General features: G+C 29.6%; 2 non-coding genes across 2 annotated transcripts; one reads left to right on the top strand and one right to left on the bottom strand.

Annotated features, from left to right (window-relative positions):
- Positions 1–5966: 5966 nt before the first annotated feature.
- LOC113388635 lies at positions 5967–6073 on the bottom strand. Its single transcript, XR_003368186.1, has one exon. It is a non-coding gene; the product is annotated as a U6 spliceosomal RNA (small nuclear RNA).
- An 18555-nt stretch (positions 6074–24628) lies between these two features.
- Positions 24629–24735, top strand: LOC113388636. The gene has a single exon (XR_003368187.1). It is a non-coding gene; the product is annotated as a U6 spliceosomal RNA (small nuclear RNA).
- Positions 24736–27202: the final 2467 nt, after the last annotated feature.

Genomic DNA, 27202 nt, shown 5'->3' on the forward strand with positions numbered 1-27202 from the left:
TTCGATTTTTAGACAATTACTACAACTTACTCTACGGGAAGTTAATAAAGTTTATATATCATACTTAAGATTTTTTTTATTAGATTTGAAACATATTTTTGCAGGTTTACTTTCAGCCAAACTGTCGAAATAAAAAACAAAAATTGGAACTACATAAAAATATGAAAAATTTGAACTATGTATATATATATAAATTTATTTTGTACGTTTCGACACTGCATTTAGCAAGTTCATACCAAAAGAAAGCGCACAAAAATTATATAAGTGGTAGTATAATAGTATATAAAGTGCATGTCACGATGTTTGTCCGGAATGTAGACCTAAACTACTGAACCGATTTTAAATTTAACCGATATCATCAATATCTAGACCTGAAAACAAAAAACAAAATTTTGAACTAACAAATGAAAAAGAAATAATAAAAATTGTGGAAAACCTGAAAAACAACGCTGCACCTGGAGAAGATAAAATAACAGCAAGAATTATAAAAAAAATAATTTATCAAATAGCTCCTCTACTCACTTTTTTAATCAATAACTGCATAAAAAGGGGTATTTTTCCTTCGTGCCTCAAAACAGCCACAATAAAACCAATTTTTAAAACAGGAAACAAAACAGATCCAAATAATTACAGACCAATTACAATAACTAATACATTCTCCAAAATATATGAAAAAATAATTAAAGAAAGACTACTAAATTTACTCATTCAAAAAATAGATAAACATCAATATGGTTTCCTCCCTTCATCAAATACTCAAGGTGCCCTAATAGATTTGACCAATGCCATCAGTCAGCACCTTGAGGAAAATATGCATACAGCTGCAATTTTATTGACTTACAAAAAGCTTTTGACACTGTGGATCATGGCATATTGCTCAATAAATTAATAGATTTGGGTGTAGTAGGTTTGTATTACAGCATAATTAAAGATTTTCTCGTGGAAAGGGTGGTAAGGACGAAGGTGGGAAATTTTACAAGTGGGGGTCGTAGCATAACTTGTGGAGTCCCACAAGGTTCTGTTTTAGGTCCTTTATTATATCTGCTATATACCAACAACCTAAAAGATGTAAAATTAAAGGGCAGATACATACTATATGCAGACGATACTGCCATAGTATATGCAGATAAGGACAAAAAAAGGCTTGAAGATACAATAAACACGGACATGAAAACATACACTGACTGGCTAACTAAAAATAAACTAAGAATTAACATCAATAAAACAAAATACATATATTTCAAACATAAAAAAAATACTGAGAACACTAAACTAAATATTAAAGTAAATAATAGAGAAATAGAAGAAGTGGAAAGCATAAAATACTTAGGACTGATAATAAATGAAAAACTGACATGGACAGAACATATAAACAAAATAAAAAGAAAAATTGGAACATTAACAGGGGCATTGAAAAGGATCCACTCTTTCGGCAAAAAAATAAAATACTAATTCTTAAAACACAAATACTACCTATAATTTTATATGGAATAACAACATGGAGCCAAACAACTAAAGCTAACTTAAATGACATACAGACAATAATGAATAAAGCCACCAAAATAGCATACAATTTTCCACATCTGACACCCACCAAATACTTACAGAGAGAAACAAATAATCTTTCACTAAATAACATAATTAAAATAGAGAAATGCAAACTAATACACAAAATGAAATTTAACCGAATTAAAACAAGCACAACAATAGACATAAATCAAGATATACATGAACACTATACTAGACAACACAACAATTTTCACATTGAACACAATAGAAAGAAGAATTTCAGAGAAAATGTCATATGGAGTGCCAGCAAAACATATAACGAATTGCCAAACAATATTAAGATGACCAAAGATGACGATAAATTTAAAAGAAAAATAAAAAAACACTATAAGGAAATTGAAGACCAAGAAGACTGAAGAGTGATATATAAAGATATTTTAGTTATATATAGATATTATATTAATGAAATAGATTATTATAGTCAAATGAAATGTATATATTATATGAAAACTGTTTTCATAATCTCTCATACCAGGCAACTCTGCCTGACTGAGATATGAAAATAATGTATATATATATAAATAAATTTAATTATAAAAAAAAAAAAAAAAAAAAAAAATTATAAAAAAATTTGTTTGCATTTATATCTAACTAATATATTGTTTCGCGTGTTTGACTAATAATAAAGACAATAATATTGAAGATTTGTTTTTTTTAGCCCTTTTTTAAGAATGGATTTCGTACAAATTTTTGGTAGTACAAGTACAAATCTAATCTGCCATCAAACAATTCTCACTTTCATGCTCACTTCTCTGAAGAATGTTTTCCTTTTCCTACTAAAAAGTTCCTGCTAAAAGAAAAAAATAGCAATACATCGCCCATTGCCGATTTGACTGTCTGTCTGTCTGTCTGTCGGTATGTCTTTTATACTGTCATTCAAAACAGATTTTTTTTTAGAAATATGCCATGTTCGATGTACAAATAAGTGACATTTTTATTGAAATAATAATACACAGAATTGTGATTTTGAATGTGGTACTTGGAAGGTTTGCAGAAAATATTTGGGAGAAAATCGCGGAAATAGAAGGGAGCTATTTTTAGAAAACAATGATGGAGTAAATAAATATCATTTACATATAATTTGAAAAATATAGTTAATTTGGCATTAAAATAGAATTTCAATTGTTAAGTTGAATTTGAATAAAAAATTAGAAAAAAGAAGAAAAAGCAAGATTATAATTCGAAAAGATCAGATTTAGCAAAACAAAAAAATGAAGAAATTATTTGTGAAAAGCAAAAAAATTTGATAGAATGGATATAAATAAAAAGATAGTATAGCATTTATAAAGGTAATGTACGATATATATGGAGATTATATAGAATATAAATAAGTATACATAAAGAAAAAATGATGAAAAAAAATTATAAAGAAAAGATCAGAACCCAGCAATACTTTTATTTTCAGTTGTCGAAAAATTGTATCCCCACAGATCCATTTTTTCTAAGGTATGCCAAAATGTTCAAGGGGTCTTGGAACGCAAAGAAATATAAAAAATATCATGATATATTACTGTTATCCCTACTGCTTGATATCAAGTCGCCCGAACCATGATTCTTTAAGCCTGAGCACTTACCACGGACTGATAAAAAATTATCTATCTGGCAACGTAGTATTCATTTTGATAAGGAACAATATTTTTCAATTAATATTTTGATTTGACTTTGTTATCTTTAAAATAAACATTATTAAAAGAAATATATAGATAAGAAGTTTAGAATGAAAATATGTATGTATTAACATTTATTTAATCACTAAGGTGCGTAAATATTTAAACTACACGAATGATAAACTTCCGATAAAAATATTATTCATAGAATATCAAAATTTAATTTTTAATGATTATATTCTCTTTATTGAATTACAATCTGTCTTTACAAAAAGGAAGACATTCAGTAATTTTGATGGTACAAAATTTTTTAATGATTATAGAAACAAAATAATATGAGTAATATAGAAAAAAATACAATAATATGTGATTGATAAGTCGGTACATAATGCTATCATCATTTTTTTATCAGAATTACGTATTCTATGAATTGTCGTACAGCCTAACTTAAATATTTTCTCAAAAGGGCAACCCAATGGTCAACCACTCTTCTTTCTTCTATAGACTATATTTATATTATAAATGTTACGACAGTCTTACATCGAGATTCTTCGAATGGCTTTTAAATTTTTGAAATCGGCCAGCCGTTTTTTGAAAAAAGGTCGATTTTCGGCAAAAAATCTGTTCACATATACACACACACACATATACTTTTGATCCAAATTCGGTCTCATTCGATTCAGAATGGCTTGAAACGTACAGAAAACATAAAAATCGAGCTATGTTTGTGACGAATATGTGTTGCAGCAATGCCCACGAATGGCAATAACCTCAAGTGGAAATTTGATATCATACTGCTTGATATCGAGCTAGTTTGTGCAAACTTTCGCTCTGAATCATTACTCCAAAATAAACCCAAATTTTTTTTTAGGATATAATATTTTTATAGTAATTTTCGAACATCCCGAAAACTAAGTTGTCTATTTTCCAATGAAATTTGATATATATATCTTTTGTTTAATTAGTTAAATATAGTTTCAACTAATTACTACAAAAGTTTAAATTACAAATTCGAAATGAGATCGCATTTTTGCGAAATTGAATACTAATAGGGCATTATATAAATAAGTAATAGGATATTTTGTGATATCTATTACAATATGTATATTATATGATATGCAAATGCAATACGATTACATAATTTCTCTTATGCAATTTATTCAAATGTCAAGATCATTAGAAATAGAGTAATGAAAAAAATGTTAATAAGATAAGTATAAGTAATTGCAAAAAATCGAAAATTAAATTTTTTATATATCTTTACGTTTCAACGGTTTCTGAATTGAAAGGATGTCAGTGTATGTGTGTGTGTGTAGGTATGTGTGGATACAATTTTTGGATCACAATTTTGGGCGCATGGATCAACCGATTTGAATGGTTAAAAAAACATTCGATTCCTATTGATAGAGAGATGTGTTGATTAGTTTTTGGCAAAGACGGGTCCGGCCATTTCGGAGATACGGAGCTAAATGTGCAAGAAATCATAGTTTTTGAGAAAACAAAGCATCCGATTTGAATGATTCAAAAAACAATTTGGTTGTGTTGACAGTGAGAATAAACTATTAGTTTTTGGAAAAAACAATTTTTTCATACTTCAAAATTTCATTTGTTTTTAATTCTAAAATGATTCGGACATTAATTATAATTCTAGATAAATAAATTATAGAAATGTAATTTTGGGTTAAAAAATTAAAAATTACCCAGGCTGAGCACAGTCTAAGTGACAACCTGGTGCAAATGCGTTTTGACTGCGACTATATAGGAACACTTTTTCAAGTTTGTGAAAACTATTGAAAAATGTAAAAATGCCACCAAGCATTTTGAAAATGCGCACTTTTTCAATTTTGTATGAAATATACGCAACTAATGAAATTGAATTAGAAATTAAATGAATGTTAATGTTCAAGCAAACTTCGAGATAAATTAATTTATGATTTACAATTGATTTGTCCACAGTGTTAATTCAAATATAACAAGAATCCAAAAATAATGAAAGTTACAGTTACAAAAGTGGCGATTAGTTTTTGGTCAAGACAGGTTTAGCAATTTAGGAGATCCGGAGCTAAACTTGTAAAAAATGACTGTTTTTGAGAGAACTAAGCATACGATTTGAAATATTCAAAAAAACTTTGTGTTGAAAACGGTTGCTTTTGGTGAAAAAAACAAAAATTCAATTATTTTTAATTTCCAAAAAAAATTTTTTTTTATATCTTAAGTAATTCGGATTTTGACTAAATTTTGTTTATTTACGCTCCTGTGAATATATATAAACGTTGTAGTCCAATTTATACGCTCTCATTTTGTTTATAAAATAAGAATAATGAAAATTACAGTATAAATAATAATCTATTCAAAATTATTTAAAATTCCTCGAATATTTTATTAAGATACGAAAAGTTCCAGCAATTTGCCTTAAGGCACGATGCCATACACCACTAGTTTTTTAATTTTTTTTTCCAAATTTTGCCTAGTCGCAGTATTCCAAATTATGATTTTATAATACGCAGTGCAGAGAGCTCCCATAACCCGTTATGATAATCATTTTCGAGTTCAATACATAATTATATCGTATTTGCATACACATATATGTAAATAAGGTCATTTCAAAATATTGTCGAAACCATATTTTGCCTTTGATGGTAATTACGAAATGCAATTATTTAGGGAACGCTCTGAAAATGAAAATGTTTATGCGCAAAATTTCATGCGAACTAATACATTGGTAGTACTCTATAAAGCTCTATAATTATAGGTAAATATAAATTATTTTGAACTGGGAAATTTTTCAAAAAAAATGTGGAACGCTTCACGATTTTGCGTGTCATCCTTGCGCAGGGGCCATGCTAATCTTCTCTGTATCGTTCCAATTTTAGTATATGTTCTGCCGAAGCAAGAACACTACACGAACAAACGACTTTGTATTTATACTTAAACGGGCGAACTATATTGCGCAGCGCGAGCTACACAAGTAGGGGATGAGCGCCATCTATTGTAGTTCAAGTATAATATGTAACTAGCTGTAAGTGGAATTCTGTCTTAAGGCAATTAAGGCATCGTGCCTTGAGGCAAATTGCTGGAACTTCCCGTACCAAAAATTATTATTTTTTTAAAGACGATTAACATTTTTGAAAAAATTTTACTTCGAAAAAATGAGATTTTTTAGAAATTTTAAATTGGACAAAAAATTACTTTTTTTGCATTTTTTTTATAGGAAAAATGATCAATAACTGAACTGCAATCGTAGAGACAAAATATAAAGCGCGTAAGCGCCGCGTCGCTGTCTAACAGAAAAACAATGGTACGGAACCCATAGGAATGTAAACAAAACTTATACTTATTGTAAAAATCTCAATAAAATATCTGATAATTTGATATGCATATGTCTAATGTCTAATGATTATTGCTGACCGCCAAATGTTATTTTTTTTTAGTTTTTTTTACTAGATCTCCGAAACCGCTAGTCCTATCTTCATGAAAATTTGATCAAATCTTCATCTTGTTAATACAAGTAAAATGTTTTTTGAACTATACAAATCGAACGCTCCGTTCTCTTAAAAACTAAGTTACCGTTTTTGGCCCTTTTTGCCCCATATCTTCGGAACGGCTAGAATGTTTTTTGAATTATTCAAATTGCTTTATCCGTGTTCCCGAAATCGTCGACGAAAATTTGTATCCGAACACACACACATGCACGCACACACACACACATACATCAATTTTCTCCAAGGTATGCCAACATATTCAGAAACCTCTGAAACGTGAAGATATATAAAAATTTTCATTTTCGATTTTTTTGCGATTACTTACCCTATGGAAAGTTAATTATAAATAAATCAATTTATGATCTCCAGAACATTAACAATCGTCATTTCATTTCGAATCAAATTCCAAAAAAAAATAGTTGCCAAATTTACACAAAATTGAAAAAGTGCTCCCGCATAGTCACAGTCTAAACGCATTTGCAAATAATTCTGTGCGACATTTACACTTATACTGTGCTCAGTTCGGCGGCATTTTCACATTTTTCAATAATTTTCACAAAATTGGAAAAGTGCTCCAGTACATAAACAGTCTAAACGCACTTGCGTAAACATTTCTACCAGAGTTGCGCTTAGACTGTGCTTAGCTTGGGTGATTTTTTGAATTTTTAGTCCTAAATTACAAAAAAATTTTTTTGAAAAAAAATTAGAAACAAAAAATTTTTTTTTCCAAAATCAATTGTTTTGTTGAAAAAAGCAGAAAGTTCTTTGAATCATTTAAATCGGACGCTTAGTTCTCTCAAAAACAGCCATTTTTTTTAAATTTAGCTGTGTAACTCCGAAACCTCTGGGCCTACCTTTGCCAAAAACTAATCAGCACATCTCCCTATCAATAGGAATCGAATGTTTTTTAAACCATTTAAATCGGTTGATCCGTTCTCTCAAAAATTCGCTTTCTATTTTTTGCACTCTTTGCTCCATATCTCCGTAACGGCTGGACCTGCCTTTGCCAAAAACTAATCAGCACATCTCCCTATCAATAGGAATCGAATGTTTTTTAAACCATTCAAATCGGTTGATCCGTGCGCCCGAAAACGTGGACGAAAAAACGCGGACATACAAAACACACACACACACACACACACACACACACATCCATTTTTTCTGAGGTATGCCAAAATGTTCAGAAACCTTCAAAACGTCGAGAAATGTAAAAATTTTTGATTTCGATTTTTGGACGATTACTATAACTTACCCTACGGGAAGTTAATTATGTTTTGATGTACGATTTTTTCCTATTCGTAGTTAATAATGATAATAATAAATATATTTCAATAAACATAAATATGTTATAATAATATTTCTCATTTCGTTCGGATTTTTACCCGTAGGTATATTATCCGTCATACCTGGTAAAACAATAATAAATATGTAAAATATCCTATTCATAGTTTTAAAATAATTATTTTAAATAATAATAACTAATTTGACAAAAAAAATTCTTTTTTTATTCTTTATTTTGACATATTTTTGAAATTCTAAACTTTTTTGCAAAGCAATCGTACTGCTTTAACTGCATAGAGACGCAATATTGAAGCGCGTAAGCGCCGCTTCGCCGTCTAACGGATAAACATTGGTACGGAACCCATAGGAATGTAAACAAAATTTATACTTATTGTTAAAATCTCTAGAAAATAATTGATAATTTAATGTGCATATGTCTAATGATCATTTTTGACCGCCAAATGGCATTTTTTTTTACTTTTTTTACTAGATCTCCGAAACCGCCAGACCTGCCTTCATGAAAATTTGATCAGTTCTTCATCTTGTCAATACAAGTAAAATGTTTTTTGAATTATTCAAATGGGATGCTCCGTTCTCTTAAAAACTGAGTTACCGTTTTTGGCACTTTTTGCCCCATATCTTCGGAACGGATAGACCTGCCTTTGCCAAAAACTAATCAGCACGTCTCCTTATCAATACAAATCGAATGTTTTTTGAATTATTCAAATCGCTTCACCCGTGTTCCCGAAATCTCCGACAAAAATTTGTATCCGAACACACATACATACACGCACACACACACACATACATCCATTTTTTCTAAAGTATGCCAAAATGTTCAGAAGGTTTTAAAACGTAAAGATATACTATAAATGATATACTATAAATTTTCATTTTCGATTTTTTTGAAATTACTATAACTTGCCCTACGGGAAGTTAACAAATTTCTCAAACAAGTCAAATTTTTACAAAAATTTAAAAATCCTCTTCAAGTTTGATTTTTATTTAAAGTTTTCAAAAAATTTCAAAGATTTTCTAAAAATTTTAATTTTTGATACGGAAAGTTCCAGCAACTTGCCTTAAGGCACGATGCCATACACTACTAGTTAATTTTTAACTTCCCGAAGGAGAAGTTTATGTTTTCATCAAAAAATCCGATTCGCTAATTTTATGCTTTCTCGAAGTTTCAAGCCATTCTGAATCGAATGAGACCAAATTTGGAAAAGTGTGAACAGATTTTTTGCCGTAAATCGACGTTTTCTCAAAAACGGCTGAACCGATTTTAAAAATTTAAAAGCCATTCGATGTATCTCGATGAGGACTATTGTGTGTCAGATTTGGACTATTGTTATGCGACGATCTGTCGAGCCGTTTCTTTGCAATTTAGAAAAAAGTGTTAAACTTTTCATCCACATTTAAGCTCATACTTACGATTACCTACGATTTGGTAGGGAATGATACTGACTAGTTTTAGGTGAATATCTACCGAACCGTTTTCTTGTAATTAACTGTTGAAAAAAAAATTTAAACCGATTTTTAAGGAACTTTTTTTGGCCTTATAGAACTTACTGAAATATTACTGCCTTACGTTACGACAAGTAATTTAATTTTAAAAATTCATCAAAGTTTGAAAAAATGAGTAGTTTTTTTGACGTTTGTTAATATTGAAATTAGACGATTTACTTGGTATAACGATAGAATGATTGGTCTTAATAAACCAACTAAAGCATTAAAGTCCTACGGAAACTGGTTCAATTATAAAAAATTCTGATCTTAGAATTCCATATATTCATCTTTAGACATCCAGTGGATCCAATTCTCATCATCTTCAGCAAGATAGATAGAAGAGGCTAAATTAAAAACAGCAACGTGCGTGTAGGGTTTCAAAGGAGATATTATATTTCAAACATTGTCGCTAGGTCACAAATACTAACATATATATATATATATATATATATATATATACATATAATTTAATTACATATATACAACATATGATTAAAAATATAATGGGAAAGACGTTGCTATCTTTTCAACCGATAAAGAAACAATCTTCTTCGTCTCTGGTGACAAAACTTCTTGAACCATGTGGGAACGATTTTTTAATATTGCAATTAAAATTTGCATTTATATATATATATAATATATATATATATATATATATATATATATATTATAAAATATATATATCTTATAAAATATATAAAATTCTTCTGTACGAGTGTACGATTTGATTGTTCTCCTAAACGGTTATTCGGATTTTGATCATTTTTTTTAGAGTTTGTCAAATGAAATTTTTAAGATTTATTGAACAATAAAACCATAGTAATATTGTAGAAATAAATGGCAAAAATTACAAAAAAAAACACTTATCATTGTTTCACATTGAAAACATTTGAACTGTCATCTGCTAGTAAATGTCAATTTACTTGATATTTGAATTTAGCTGAAATTATGGGCCTGAATAATATTTGAATATAATATACAAAAATGTAATGTCTACATTATTATTGCCGAAAAGCAGCCGAGATGTGCCAGAAATTAAAATAATATAATATACAGTCAACAGTATATGTTGTAGGCAGATGAAATTGTACATAATTCAGTTTAATAACTAACGCAATAAGTCCAAAATTGCATATACATTATTTTTTTAAACTTATGCATGTCGCATTTCGGTTTACTTTACTAAATTATTTAACAATACAAAAAAATATATCTACTTATTAAAAAATTGATTTAGAATTATATTTCATGTGGCAAAAATTCATTTGTTTGGCATTGAATACGGAATATTTAGCAAGTCGATCCTAGATTGAAGAGTGCTCATAAGAAATAGATTTTACGAATTAATTTACTTAAGATTTGAGTATAAACAATAATGTTTATTAAATTATTAGTAAGAAAAAAGTACTTTAGAAAATATAATTGTCAAAAAGCAACTAATATATGGTACGAGGTTATGAAAATTATGGACTAAATTATTGAAGCAATTATGTTGTGTGGATAAATCAAGTGTGATATTGATATTTTACCGCAGATACTATATTATTTTTTTCTGAATTTCTTATAATGCTTATGCTAAGACCATAAATGAATCATAAAGACAGGACATTAAATAGGATATTAAAAATTATAGGATAGGATATTTAAAAATTTGGAAGTTTTGAATTGTAGACGTGGATACAGGACAACGTCTGTCGGGTCATCTAGTATATATATATATATATATATATATATATATATATATATATATATCGGGTCATCTATATATATATATATATATATATATATATATTATGTTAAAGTTAATCCAGTCTCCCCTTATTCGACAGAAAATTTTATTATGATTTTCCAATGTTTACATAACCTAATAACATAAAATTCTGCACGAAACATCAATCGCCGAAAAGTCAGAAAAAATCGAAGAATATTTGCAAATTAATAAATACGATTAAATCACGCTTCAGTTGTTCCCTTTTCTTCAAAAGTCCTACATAATTTGAATTTAAGTTTGAAAATATACAATTTCTTTTTGAATTCGACCGTCCGGAAATTATTTAGTAGATTATGATTGACTCGGAATAATGAAATAATTAAATTAGTGGTGTATGGCATCGTGCCTTAAGGCAAATTGCTGGAACTTCCCGTACCGTAACGAAATGTTCGAGGAATATTAAATGTTTTCAAATAGATTATTATAAATACTGTAACTTCGTTTATTATCGTATTTCATAGACAACTATAAGAGCTTATGAATTAATAAGAGCATCAGTTCTTTAAAAAGAGTGATTACTCTGGGCACAGTAGACTCTACTGTTCGGTGCCACTTACACTTAGATTATTTTTTCCATAAGTGTATGGTTTATAAATATTTTTTTTCAGATTTTTTTCGAAAATTCGAGCAGATGGTTGGTGCGATTGCGGAAGTTGGCGTCAACCCCAGTGTTAAGCTAAATGTGTACATTGTCCGTGCAAGAATTTCAGTCAGAATTTTGCTTCGGCAAACATACCGAGCGCAACTAATGTCAACAAAAGTCGCGATAGTATTTATTTTAGTATTATACATATATATATATATATATATATATATATTTATATATATATATGTACATATATACTTATAATTATGTGCAGGGTCGTACTATTATTGGTGACCCCAACTGCACTTTAATTTTATCAACAACTGCTATCTATTGCAAGCTGTAAAATGAGTATTGTTAACAAATTGAATTATATATATATATATATATATATATATATATGTATATATATAATATATATATATAAACTAGGTGTAAGTGGCATTTTGATTTAAAACAAGTTGTTATACAATGTTCCAATGAGTGTACGCAGTCGATACAGAGAATTGAGATTTAGAGATAAATGGAGATTTTTGAGAATTTTGTAATTTTTGAATAATTAGATTTTTTTTGAAAATTCAATTTTTTTATTGTTTGAAATTTTTTGAAAATTTCGTCGCCCTGCGCACAAATATTTGCACTCCAATGCAAATAAAAATTGTTTCCTATCATTCAAATCGGAAGCTCCGTCAAATGACTGAATTGTGATTTTTTACACTTTATGCTCCGTATCTCCGAAACAACTAGACCTGCCTTATCCAAAAAACTAATCAGCACGTCTTCTCATCAATAGGAATTAAATATTTTTAAAAAATTGAAAATGATTGATCCGTATTCTCGAAATCGTTGATAAAGAAATTGTATCCGCACACACACACACGCACATACAACCACGTTTTCTAAGGTATGCTAAAATGTTCAAAAATATTTGAAACGTAATTAATAATTACGTTTCAAAGATTTTTAAACTACTAGTTATATATAAAAAATTTAGATTTTTTTGCGATTACTATAACTTACGCTATGGTAAGTTAAAAATTGTATCTCTACATACACACACACATATACACATACATTTTTTCTAAGGAAGAGCAAAATGTTCAGAAACCTTCAAAACGTAAAGATAAGCAAAAATTTTCAATTTCGATTTTTGGACGATTACAATAATTTACCCTACGAGAAGTTAATTATTTTATTGTTTCTAATGCATACGTAATATTAATATTTGGGTTTTGAAAATTTTGCTTATTTATTTTAGGGATTTTATGCAATTTATTATATTGAGCAAATTGTGCTAGGAAAAAAAATCTAGCATTTCATTATTAAACATAACACTCGTACTTCATGTTGAGTATTTTAAATTTAATATTTTATTATTTAACATATCCAAAATTGCATCGTAAACTTCTCCTAATTGATATCGTAAAAGGCCGAATTGTATGTATTCTACTTTACTTACCCATCGTGTATTACATTGTTATTTTATTTAAAGTTAAATTTTTAACGTATTTTAAAAATATTGACCTAAAATTAGTAGAAGATGCAAAAATAAAAATATATTTCTTGAATTGAATGATATTGTAAAAACTATATTGTATATTTCATGTTCATGAATCTCGTGTTGGCGCCCTCTAAGGCGTGCGCCCGCATTTTTCGCATGCATTGCATTCAAGGTAGGACCGGCCCTGTATATATATATATATATATATATATATAATATAAATCTATACATTTTATATATTTATATATCGCTATAAGGCTCTGTTGTATGTTTGCATTTGCTTTTCGCCGTGCGTGTCGTATTTATTCTCGCCGCCCGTTCCGTGTTCTTTATTTAAAGGCGAGGGAGACTAGCTGTTACAATGTTGCAGAATTAAACAAATATTCAATTCAATACATACATATTTTGAATTTATTGCGAAAAAAGTTAAATGAATATAAAAGTACAAAAATGACGAGAAAAATATATACAGCGATACCCCGCTTAACGCTGTTTCGTTTAGCGCTGTTTCAGTTTAGCTCTTTTATTTCAACCCAGATGTTGAAGAAATAATTCAAGAAGCAGCGCAGTCTTTCTAATGATGAGCTCAAGGAATTAACTGAATAAGAAGAAAACAAAAATGTTGACACCGTTGATTCAGAGGAAGAGCAAAAAAAATTATTCGATGGCGTTTGTAAAAATGAGTTTTACCATAACTAAAATAATGGATCAATTCAGTGAAAATGATCCAAATTTTGTTCTTATCCGTTCATGAAGAACTTTTAAGAAAACAACGCGATCAACATTGGATGAATATTTCAAAAATTTATTTTTACAAGAAATAATAATGTAGTATTAATTAGAGCTTTAAGAAATAAATGTTAGGGCTTATTTTTATTAGAAAAACATATTTTTCAAATTCAATACCAAACCAATTTTCTAGCCATCTTTCCCTAATCTAATATTTCCATGTAAAGATAGCCTCGTTTAGCGCTGTTTTGAATTACGCTCTACTTTGATGGAACGTATCTCCCGCGTTTAGCAGTATATTAATGAATGTAAATTATTTCACGCATTTGGAAAATTATGAGCTTTTGAGTGCAACCTCTAAAATGGTGAAAATATGACTATTTTTCGGTTATTGTGGTTATTAACTTCCCGAAGGAGAAGTTTATGTTTTCATCAAAAAATCCGAATGGCTAATTTTATGTTTTCTCGACGTTTCAAGCCATTCTGAATCGAATGAGACCAAATTTGGAAAAAGTATGTGTGTGTGTGTGTGTGTGTGTGTGAACAGATTTTTTGTGAACGTTTTTCCGTAAATCGACGTTTTCTCTCCAAAACGGCTGGAGCGATTTCAAAAATTTAAAAGCCATTTGATGTATCTCGATAAGGACTATCGTCTCTGAGTTTTGTGCGGCGATCGGCCGGGCCGTTTCTTTGTAAATTGCAGAAAAGTGAAAAATTTTTCGTCCACGTTTTAGCCCGCAGTTCTGAATCGATCGTGAAAATTCAAAAACCATTCGAAAGATATTGATTGGGAATCGTGCTGATGAGTTGTTGGTAGAGATCGGCCGGGCCGCTTTCTTGTAATAAAGTGTTAAAAAAAATTTTTTCGACGATTTTTATTATTATTTTTTTGACGGTAGATACCATAGTCTTCTAGATCATACTAAAATATTACGACCCTACGACAAATGGTTTAGCTTTAAAAATTCGTCAAAGTTTGCAAAAATTGGTATCGTTTTTTTGACATTTATCAAAATTAGATCTTTGATCGACGTTTTCTCAAAAACGCCTGAACCGATCTCAGAAATTTAAAAGCCATTTGATGTATTTCGGCGAGGACTATCGTTTGTCAGTTTTGGGCGACGATCTGCCAAGCCGTTTCTTTGTAATTTGAAAAAAAGTGTTAAACTTTTCGTCCACATTTAAGCTCATCCTACCGAACCGATTTTAAAAAATCAAAAACTGTTCGAAAGATATTAGTTGGAAATGATACTGATTAGTTTTAGGTGAAAATCTACCGAGCCGTTTTCTTGTAATTAACTGTTTAAAAAAAAATTTAAGCCGATTTTTATGAAATTTTTTTTAGCGGTATATACTATGGTTTTATAGAATTTACTGAAAATATTACGGCCTTACGACAAATAGTTTGATTTTAAAAATTCATCAAAGTTTAAGAAAATAAGTAGTTTTTTTTGACGTTTGATAAAATTAAAATTGGACGATTTTACTTGGTATAACGATAGAGTACTTGGTTTTAATGAACATATTAATGTCCTATGGAAACTGGTTCAATTATAACAATTGTTGATTTCTGAAAATTTACTTTTAGAAAAATTCTCCGTGTCAAAGTGGTCGCTCGTTTTCAATTAGGTGTAATAAATCCACTAGGAATACTTTAATCACTCATGAATTAATTTAGTTTTTATTGATTAAGTCGATTAATTACACATATCGGGAAGTTCATGTAACTTGCCTCAAGGCTAAATACCAAACCAACTAGTTTTTTTTTTTCGTTCATGCTTTGGATCTGTAATCGTGAATAATACCCAGATCCATAGATAAAAATAATGACACAATTGCCCCAAATTTCGAAAATTAAGACTTTTTGCTGAACTATAAATTTAAAATTTTCATAATCGGTCGACTTCGAGAGGCACTCTTTGAAAGTGTGTTGACAAGTTTTACAAAAAATTGCACAATCAATCATGATTGTAAAATAGTAAAATACATAATAGTTAATAGTTAATACTTATATTGATTGATACCTAATAGACTAAATATAGTTTTAGAGAAAACGTCGATGAAAGGGTTAATATTGACAAACGCCAAAATAAACATCACTAATTTTTACAAGCATTGACTCATTTTTTAAATTAAATGACTTGTCGTAGGGGCGTAATATTTTAGTATGATCTAGAAGGCCAAGATATCTATTGTCAAAAAATATTCATAAAAATCTTCGAAAAAAAATTTTCAACAGTAAATCTCTCTACAAAAACTAATTAAGTCGATGCTTAACCAATATCTTTCAAACGTTTTTAAATTTTTAAAATTTACTCAGTATTGCGGGGTAAAACGTGAACAAAAAATCTTTCGCTTTTTTGCTATTTACAAAGAAACGGCTCGGCCGATCGTCGCGCAAAACTGACAAACAATATCCCTCATTGAGATACATCAAATGGCTTTTAAATTTTTGAAATTGAGAAAACGTCGATTTAAGGTAAAAAATTTGTTCTCACACATACTTTTTCCAAATTTTATCTCATTCGATTCAGAATGGCTTGAAACGTCGAGAAACATAAAATTAGCAAATCGGATTTTTTGATGAATACAAACTTCTCTTTGGGAAGTTAATACTTAATAGAAAAAAATCAAGAAAAAAAAATAAAACCTAAAAATAACATGTTTTGCTAGTGTCCCTCTATGGTCAATTGGTCAATACTATATTTCTACTATTATAATTTCTACTTGACGTTGAGTTCTGGGACATCCCCTATATACATCTAATTCTTATTTTACACGTACGTGTGTTACAAATGAATTTATGTAAAAAATCGAGTGAAAAGAGGGTTCAAAAAATTTAAATATATCTTATGACAAATCAAATCACACACACACACAATTTTTTCTGAGGTATGCCAAAATGTTCAGAAACCTCTGAAACGTAAAAATATGCAAAAATTTTCAATTTCAATTTTGGACTATTATAATAACTTAGGGATCGTCCATTAATCATGTGAGGTTTTTAGGGGAAGGGTTAATGGTTGGTTTTAACAAAAAATCACAAAGTATCACGTGGGGAAAGGAGGGGTATAGTATGTATGTATTTATTGTTTACCTGAATTTAAAAAAATTCAAACATTTTCAAAAAAAAAATCAAAAATTTTACATTTCTTTACCACGTCACTCAATAAGTCAGAATAGCTCATAAGACTTGTGAAGTTGACTGAATATATATAAAATATGCAGGTTTATTAATATGAAACTCAAAAATAATTAGTTATAAAAATTATCCCGGACACAGATCTATATGTGTATAAATATATATATATATATATATATATATATATATAACCCGATTCCCGCGGCCCGGAACGCAACAATGGCTCATTATTGCAATAATAAGTTTTTCCTTTATTATTATTGTTTCATATGTTGCATCCATGTTGCAGTCGGCTGTTTCTGTTTTTTTTTCATTTTATATTATTATATTTTTCATTCATTGCGTGTTGACTTAATTGTAAAAGAGCTACTTAAAGAGCTATTACAACACACGCGAACTACATTAATTCATCCTTCGGATTAATACAAAGTATTGCACTAGAAAATACATTGCGATTTCAATTTTAATGAGGCCATAATAGATATATTGGATTAGATAAAATTGTATCGCAAGGTGGTAAAATAGTCATGGAGGTATATGTCTAAGACAGTGGTAGGCAACTGAGATAAATGGGCTTAATATAACATTTGCTATTCTCGGGCACATTTTCATAAATCATGTTTTCTAAATGGGTTGGTAGTCACAAAACTGTGAAAAATCTATACTCATGGTGTTTATATGAACGTTTATTTACTTTCCGAAGGTGAAGTTTATGTTTTCATCAAAAAATCCGATTCGCTAATTTTATGTTTTCCCGACGTTTCAAGCCATTCTGATTCGAATGACACCAAATTTAGAAAAAAGTATGTGTTTGTGTGAAACGATTTTTGACCTTTTGTCGACGTTTCTTCGAAAACAGGTGGACTGATTTTAAAAATTTAAAAGCCTGTTGATGTATTCTATAAGGATTATCATTTGTCAGTTTTGCGCGATGATCGGCCGAGCCGTTTCTATGTAATTAGCAGAAAGATGTCTTCCTCGGATCGATTAGGTTTTGTTTGTCCATATATGTTTACATTTCTTGTAGAGATATACATAAATTCTTTGTAGTATACGCTTGTTGTCTAATTTAATAAAAGTAGTTGAAAGTCGCATTTTGCCTTAAGGCAAGTTGCATGAACTTCCCGAAATGTGTAATAATCGACTTAATTAACCGAAATTGAGATTTATTAGATATTTAAATAAAATTCACAACCGCACGATTACATATATCATGTACATAGTCCCTAATATTATTTAATGATTAAAAAAAGTAATAATAATGGAAACATTTTTTACACACTTATTTTTCCCTTGATTCCAAAAAATGTTTTTTAAATTTTTGATATTCAAATTTTGACTCATCACATCACAAAAGCAACTTTTGACAAAAATTTTAACTAAAATATTTATTCAAACTTAGAAGAATTTTTAAAATTAATATATTTGCTGTAGGACCGTAAAATTTTAGTATGCTCTATAAGACCATGATGTCTATTAACATAAAAAAAATTATCGAAAAAAAGTTAATTACGAAAAAAAAATCGGCTCGGCCGATTTTTATTCAAAACTAATCCGCACGATTTCGACTAGCTTTTGAATTTTTAAAATCGATTCAGAATGTATCAAAAATTCAACCAACAAGAGTACATATCAAGTTCTATCTTTGGTTTTTAAATGGTAAAATGGTTTTTAAGTTTTTGAAATCGGTTCAGGCGTTTTTGAGAAAACGTCGATCAAAGGTCTAATTTTAACAAACGCCCAAAAAATGACACTAATTTTTGCAAACTTTGATGAATTATTTAAATTAAACGACATGTCGTAGTGCGTAAAGTTTTAATATGTTCTTTAGCACCATGATATCTATCAACATAAAAAAATTCATCGGAAAAACAAGTAACTCAACAGTCAATTACGAAGAAACGTCTCGGACGATATTTGTCCAAAACTAAGCAACACGAATCCCTAATAATATCTTTCGACTAGTTTTTGAACTTGCAAAATTGATTCACAATTTTTGGCTAAAATGTGAACGGAAAAATTTTCACGTTTCTGCTAATTAGAAAGAAACTACTGAGCTGTCTGTATCAAAAATTTAATCAAGTTCTATAGAATGCTTTTTAAATTTTTGAAATCGGTTCAGGCGTTTCTGAGAAAACATCGCTGAAATGTCTAATTTTGACAAACACACTTTTGACTTGTAGAACCGTAATATTTTAGTATGATCTAGATGACTATGGTATCTACCGTCAAAAAATCAAAACATAAAAATCGTCGAAACAATTTTTTTAACACTTTATTACAATAAAACGGTCCTGTCGATCTTTAACAAAACTCATCAGCACGATTCCCAACCAATATCTTTCGAACGGTTTTTGAATTTTCAAAATCGATTCAGAATTGCGTGGACAAAGAAAATTTCATTTTTCTGTTATTTTTGCTTTAAAGAAACGGCTTGGCTGATCGTCGCTCAAAACTGACAAACAATAGTCCTCATCGAGGTGCATCGAATGGCTTTTAAATTTTTGAAATCTGTTCAGCCGTCTAGTCATTTTACGGCAAAAAATCTGTTCACACACACACATTTTCCAAATTTGGTTTCATTCGATCAGAATGGCTTGAAACGTCGAGAAAACATAAAATTAGCGAATCGGATTTTTTTATGAAAACATAAACTTGGGGAATATATTGGAAAAGTGGAAATTTGACATCAAAGTTGCCTGATGTCGGGCTTTGGCAGAAATAATGATATGTAATAAACATCCTCTATATTAAAGCAAAGGATTAAATAAATCTCTTTCACCATATCAGCCTGTCCTAATTTCTGCACCATAATTCTGCATGTCTCTAGTTGAAAGTGAATCGCTGATTCGCTGATGTTCTTGAACAATTCATATCGTGTCGTAATATAAAGGAATATTGCGACCTTCAACCGCGGACATTGTTTCATTTTCCTAACAAAGAATTATAAACAAATACGAAAGCAAACAGTGCGTGGAAACTCTGCTGTCGGAGGTTTATTACATATTCGTGCCTTTGCGATGTTATCGAATATAAAAGTTATTGGACGATGCAATATATACACCAGACCAATATTATGAGCTGTAAATGTACTTTTCATATCTCTAGAACCAGTTACAATCATTTTCTGTTTTTAAAATGAGTAATTAAAAACCCCAAGCAGCCCTAAATTTTCACCCACCTAGCACAAACTCCTATTACGTAATAGTCATTTTAGTAATCGGATATTTTTTCATCACGAGTATAGTCAATAAAAGTTTTTGACATGCATTTTGTTCATATTTTTTCGAGATTATAAAAATGCTTAAATTTTTACTTTTAGATTAATTTATCTTTGTCAAGGGTTGACCAACCCTAAAACTTTTTTTTAACTTCCCGAATGAGAAGTTTATGTTCTTATCAAAAATCGTATTTGCTAATTTTATGTTTTCTCGACGTTTCAAGCCAAGAAATTTGGAAAAAGTTTGTGTGTGTGTGAACAAATTTTAAGTATGTATGTGTGTGTGTGAATGTGTATGTGAACAGATTTTTACCTTAAATGCAGGTTTTCTCAAAAACGGCTAGACCGATTTCAAGAATTTAAAAGTCATTCGATGTGTCTCGATGAGGACTATCGATTCTCATTTTTGTGCGACTATCGACCGAGTCGTTTCTCTATAATTTGCAAAAAAGTGTGGAACTTTTCGTTTACGTTTAAGCCCACAATCCTGAATAGATTTAAAAAAAATCAAAAATTTTGAAAAATCAAGATCGACCGAACTGTTTTCTTGTAATTAACTATAGAAATTTTTTTTGACGATTTTTATGAAACTTTTTTTGTTGATCGATATCATGATCTTATAGAACATACTGAAATATTACGTCCCTACGACAAGTAGTTCAATTTTAAAAATTCATCAAAGTTTAAAAAAAATATTATAGTCAAAATTTGTGTCAAAAGTTGCTTTTATAATGTGATGAGTCAAACATTGTCATTCATTAAAATGTGGAATGAAACACTACAATTTTAGGACTTACAAGCACGTGTCTGTGCAAAATAATTAATATAATTACAGATAATTTAAATGTGTTTGAGAAAATTCAATTGGAAATCGCAATGTTTAGATTTAATTGAAAACAAAAACTTTCAAAAAACTTTCACTTTTTTTTCAAAATAAACAGTTGAAAATTTTATCTAAATATCTAGATCTCAATTTCGATCGATTTAATCAATTATTACACCCATAAGGAATTTTTGCAACTTACCTTAAGCCAAAATGCCATTTTCAAGTTATACAAAGAATTACCTAGAATTATCTCTTACGACTAAACAACGTTTGCCGGGCCAGCTAGTATATATATATATATATATTTGAATAGTCTTGAATTTGATCTTGATATAATATATTTAATTTGAGTTAAAAATTCGGGCGTTACATCAATAGAAATAGTATGAAAGTTTTTTGTAATTTATGTTATATTAGGATCCAAAATTTCAAATTGATTACCACTGAATGAAGGCTAAAATGCTAGCCGAAACGTATGGATTTTGAATAAATTTATGAAAACTCTCATACTATTTTTATTGATGTAACGCCTGACTTTTTAACTCAAATTATCTTATAAATAAAATTCTTCTGTACGGGTGTATGTATTGATACTTCTCCTAAACGGTTATTCGGATTTTGATAATTCTTTTTACAGTTTGTCGAAGGAAATGTTTAAGATTCAATAAACGATAAAACTATAGCAATATTGTAGAAATGATTGGCAAAATTTACAAAAAAACACTTATCATTGTTTGACATTGAAAACATTTGAAATGTCATCTGCTAGAAATGTCGATTCACTTGAAATTTGAATTTAGCTGAAATTATAATCCTAGATAATATTAGAATACAATATACAAGAAAAATGTAATGTCTATATTATTATTGTCGAAAATCAACTGAGATGTGCCAAAAATTAAAATAATATAAGATACAGTTAACAGTATGAGTTTGGCAGCTGAAATTATATAAATCAGTTTTATAAATAATGCAATAAGTCCAAAATTGCGTATACATTATTTTTTTAAACTTATGCATGTCGCATTTTGGTTTACTTTACTAAATTATTTAATAATACAAAAAATATATTTTTACTTATTAAAAAATGATTTAGAATTTTGTTTCATGTATCAAAAATTCATATGTTTGGCATTGGATATGGAATATTTAGCAAGTTGATTTTGGATTGAAGAGTGCACATATGAAATAGATTTTACAAATTAATTCACCTAAGATTTGAACATAAACAATAATGTTTAATAAATTGTTAGTAAGAGAAATGTACGGTAGAAATTATAATTGCCAAAAAGCAACTAATATATCGTACGAGATTATGACTAAATTATTGGACTAAATTATTGAAGCGATTATGTTGTGTTGTAAAATAAAGTGTGATATGGTTCTTTTGACGCAGATACTATATTATTTTTTTCTGAATTTCTTATACTGCTTATGCTAAGACCATAAATGAATTACAAAGACAGGTCATCAAATAGAATATTCAAAAGTATAGGATAGAAAATGAAAAAATTTGGAACTTTTGAATAGTAGATGTGGGTACAGGACAACGGCTGTCGGATCATCGATATATATATATATATATATATATATACATATATATATATATATACATTCATGCATATTACAATAAATCGTTTTTTACCCCCATCTGGCAAAGGTTAGTATGACATCGCTCGCCAATATCAGATATTGCGAACTACTTCTGTTGTTGATAATTGTTCTGGGCCATTTAATAATATTAATCCGACTAAGAAACAATTGATCAATACACAATATTAATATAATACAAATGCAATTGATGATTACCAATGATTGCCAATGCATTCATTCGCAACACTTACACGTTTAAATATCGCCGCAATGAATTATTGATTATTGATTTCATTCAATGGATCTGAGATTATTCATTCAATCATTCGTAACATGTAATGGATTAATGTTGCAATGATGTAAGGTATTAGTGTAAAATTAAATTTGTTTTGTGTAATAATTGTAATTGATTGGGAACAACTATGTAACTACTTGTTTACTACATATATAACATTAATACACATATATACTTTAATTAAATATGTTCTAATTGTAATAAATATAGTCTTCCATAAATGACGAGTGAACTATTAGTAAAGAACTAAAAAAAACTAGTGGTGTATGGCATCGTGCCTTAAGGAACTAATTGCTGGAACTTTCCGTACCGTATTGAAATGTTCGAGGAACATTAAATGTTTTCAAATAGATTATTATAAATACTGTAACTAACTTTCCGTAGGGCAGGTATAGTAATGGGTCGAAAATCGAAAATGAAAATTTTTGCATATCTTCACGTTTTGAAGGTTTCTGAATATTTTGGCAGGCCTCAGAAAAAATGGATGTGTGTGTGCGTGCGGATACATATTTTCGTCGATGATTTCGGGTGCACGAATCAACCGATTTGAATGGTTTAAAAAACATTCGATCCTCATTGATAGGGAAATGTGCTGATTAGTTTTTGTCAAAGGTAGGTCCAGGCATTACGGAGATACGGAGCAAAGAGTGCAGAAAATACAAATCGAGTGAAATGAATGATCTAAAAAACATTCAATTTGTAATGATTGGGAGAAAGGGTGATAAGTTTTTGGCAAAGGCAGGTGCAGCCATTTCGAAGATACAGAGCTAAATGTTTGAAAAATGGCATTTTTTGATAGAACTAAGCGTCCGATTTGAATGATTCAAAAAACTTCCAGCTTGTTTCAACAAAATAATTACATTTGGAAAAAAAATGTTTCAATTTTTTTTTTATCAAAAACAATTTTTTTTTTTTATATCGAAAATAATTCAGATTTTAATTTTAATTCTGTTCTAATATACTTTAAACAAATAATTTCAAGTTTGCAATTTAGTTTGTATAATTCTTATAAATATTAGACAGTGTTACAATATATATAATAATCTATTTGAAAACATTCAATATTCCTCGAATATTTCATTGCGGTACGGGAAGTTCGAGCAATTTGCCTTAAGGCACGATGCCATGCACTACTAGTTTTGTTATACTTTTAATCACAATTTGTCATACTAGGACATTCAGTAATTAATATACGGCTTTTTGCGTGGATATCAATCTAGTAATTGTCACATTTATAGCTTTTATATATATATTCCAGAATGAGATAAAATCAGCTGAAGATATTTTTATAAACTTACATTTAACATTAGATTATATAGTACTATATTTTAATATTGAATATAAATGAATAATATTTAGTACATAGAATATAGAATACATACATATTTGAAAATGAAAAACTCTCTCATATTAGGATTTTTGGCACGATAGATGGCGCGCGCATGTCTAAATGCAACCTCGCGCTGCGCAATATAGTTCGCCCGTTTAAGTATAAATACAAAGTCCTTTGTATAACAAATGTTCTTGCTTCGGCAGAACATATACTAAAATTGGAACGATACAGAGAAGATTAGCATGGCCCCTGCGCAAGGATGACACGCAAAATCGTGAAGCGTTCCACATTTTTTCGAGAAATTTTATTATACATAATTCCCATTTTTCCCATCGAATGTACATGTATGTCTCAAAGGCAATAAAAAACTGACCCGAAGTTTCACTATTCCGTAAAACACCATGTTCCATTCGCAAACGCGTAGAAAAATAAACTGTGTCGTTTTGATAAAAATACATACATAGTTCTTATGTGCCTTGCCGAATATCATAATCATAAACATTGTGTTTGAACAGCATTTGTACATCGAGTGATAAACGAAATCGAATTTTAAGTAAATAATTTAGACGAGATAAAATTAAAATGTAAGGTTTATTTTTATAAAAATGATATAGGGCGAGGCACAAAGGACCAATTTGATTTTTGTTAATTACTAGCTGTATCCGATCAAGCATTGCTGTGTTATACATATAAATAAAAATCTAAACTAGTGGCTTAAGGCAAATTGCTGGTACTTCCCGTACCGTAATGTTCGAGGAATCTTAAATATTTTCAAATAATTTAGATTAATATAAATACGTGACATTTTCTAATATTTATAAGAATTATATAAACTGAAATGCAAAGTTAAAATTATTTATTTAAATTATATAAGTGAGCTTTAGAACTTTAGCTAGAATTAAAACTAAAATCTGAATTATTTTTGATATTGAAAATTTTTTTTTCCAAAACACAAGCAAAAAGTGTTTTGAATAATCGAAATCCGATGCTTACAGTACTCTCAAATCTTGACGGTAGATCTGTTCTCTTAAAAACTGACATTTTTAGCGCTTTTCGCTCTATATCTCTGAAACAGCTGAACCTGTCTTTGCCAAAATCTAGTCATCAATTCTCCCCATCACTACAAATAGAATGATTTTTAAATCATTCAAATCGGTTGATGTTTTCTTAAAAACAGGCATTTTTAAAACTTCTTGCTCTATATCACCGAAACGGCTGGACCTGCCATTGCGAAAATCTAATCACCACTTTTCCCCATCATTACGAATGGAATGTGTTTTAAATCATGCAAATCGGTTGATCTGTTCTCTTAAAAACTACCATTTTTATCACTTTTTGCTCTGTATCTCCGAAACGGCTGGACCTGCCTTTACCAAAATCTAATCAACACTTCTTACCATAACTACGAATAGAATGTTTTTTTTAAATTATTCAAGTCGGTTGATCTGTTCTTTTAAAAACTGCAAATTTAGCACTTTTTGCTCTATATCTTCGAAACGGCCGGACCTGTCTTTGTCAAAATCTAATCACCACTTCTCCCCATTATTACGAATCGAATGTTTTTTTAAATCATTGCGATCGGTTGACCTGTTCTCATAAAAACTCGATTTCTATTTTTTGCATTCATTGCTTCGTATCTCCGAAACGGTTGGACCTGCCTTTACCAAAATCTAATCACCACTTCTCCCCATAATTACGAATAGAATGTTTTTTAAATCATTCAAATCGGTTGAACTGTTCCCTTAAAAACTGACATTTTTATCACTTTTTGCTCTATATCTCCGAAACGGCTGGGCCTGTCTTTGTCAAAATCTAATCACCACTTCTCTCCATCACTAGGAATCGAATGTTTTTTAAATCGCTTAAATCATATGCTCCGTCCTCTCAAAAACTCGAATTCTATTTTCTGCACTCTTTGATTTGTATCTCCGAAACAGCTGGACCGGCCTTTGCTAAAAACTAATCAGCATATCTCCCTATCAATAGGAATCGAAAGTTTTTTGAACCACTGAAACGGTTGATCCGTGCTCAAAAACGTGGACAAGAAATTGTATCCGTACATACATACACACACACTCATCCATTTGCTCTAAGGTATGCCAAAATGTTCAGAAATCTTTGAAACGTGAAGATATACAAGAGTTTTCAATTTTGATTTTTGGATAATTAAAATATTGCAAATAATTCTGTTACATCTTGATGTATGTTGTTTGTTGATTGTTGAGCCATATTAGATGCATCATCGAGTGAAATATCCTATTCAGCATCCCAATATATGAGTTGGAAGTAAGTCTCACTGTGAACCTTACAAAAAATGATTATTTTAAGATGCAACCCCAAATTTACCTTTCAAAGGTATAAATAAAACACAAGACAGCATCCATTATCAATATAATATATTCCATATTCAAGAGCCCATGTCCGTGCCCCGTTGCGAAAGAAATCGCACCATAATGAGTCTACTTATATGAAACGTACCGTATTATTATTCTGTATTGTGTATCACATTAAATAATAATAATTGCGAATAATAACGACTATCATATGTTATTAGATCATAGATGTCACAGAGAAAGAAAAAAGTGGAGAAAATTATATGCAGACAATGCATAAATTGTGCCTTATTATATGCCTCGTGGGCTGTGTCATTGCATGGCCGTAATAAAGAAGAAAACTCTGCCACAATAGACCATTTTGTGTACAATGAAACGACTTAGGAAAGAATAATTTGAATAAAAATATATGTGTGTAGTTACGGCTC

The sequence above is a fragment of the Ctenocephalides felis genome, unplaced genomic scaffold (assembly GCF_003426905.1).
Source record: "Ctenocephalides felis isolate EL2017-DRISC unplaced genomic scaffold, ASM342690v1 CF-g0.4_SCAFFOLD_03572, whole genome shotgun sequence".
NCBI classification, from domain to species: Eukaryota; Metazoa; Arthropoda; class Insecta; order Siphonaptera; family Pulicidae; genus Ctenocephalides; species Ctenocephalides felis.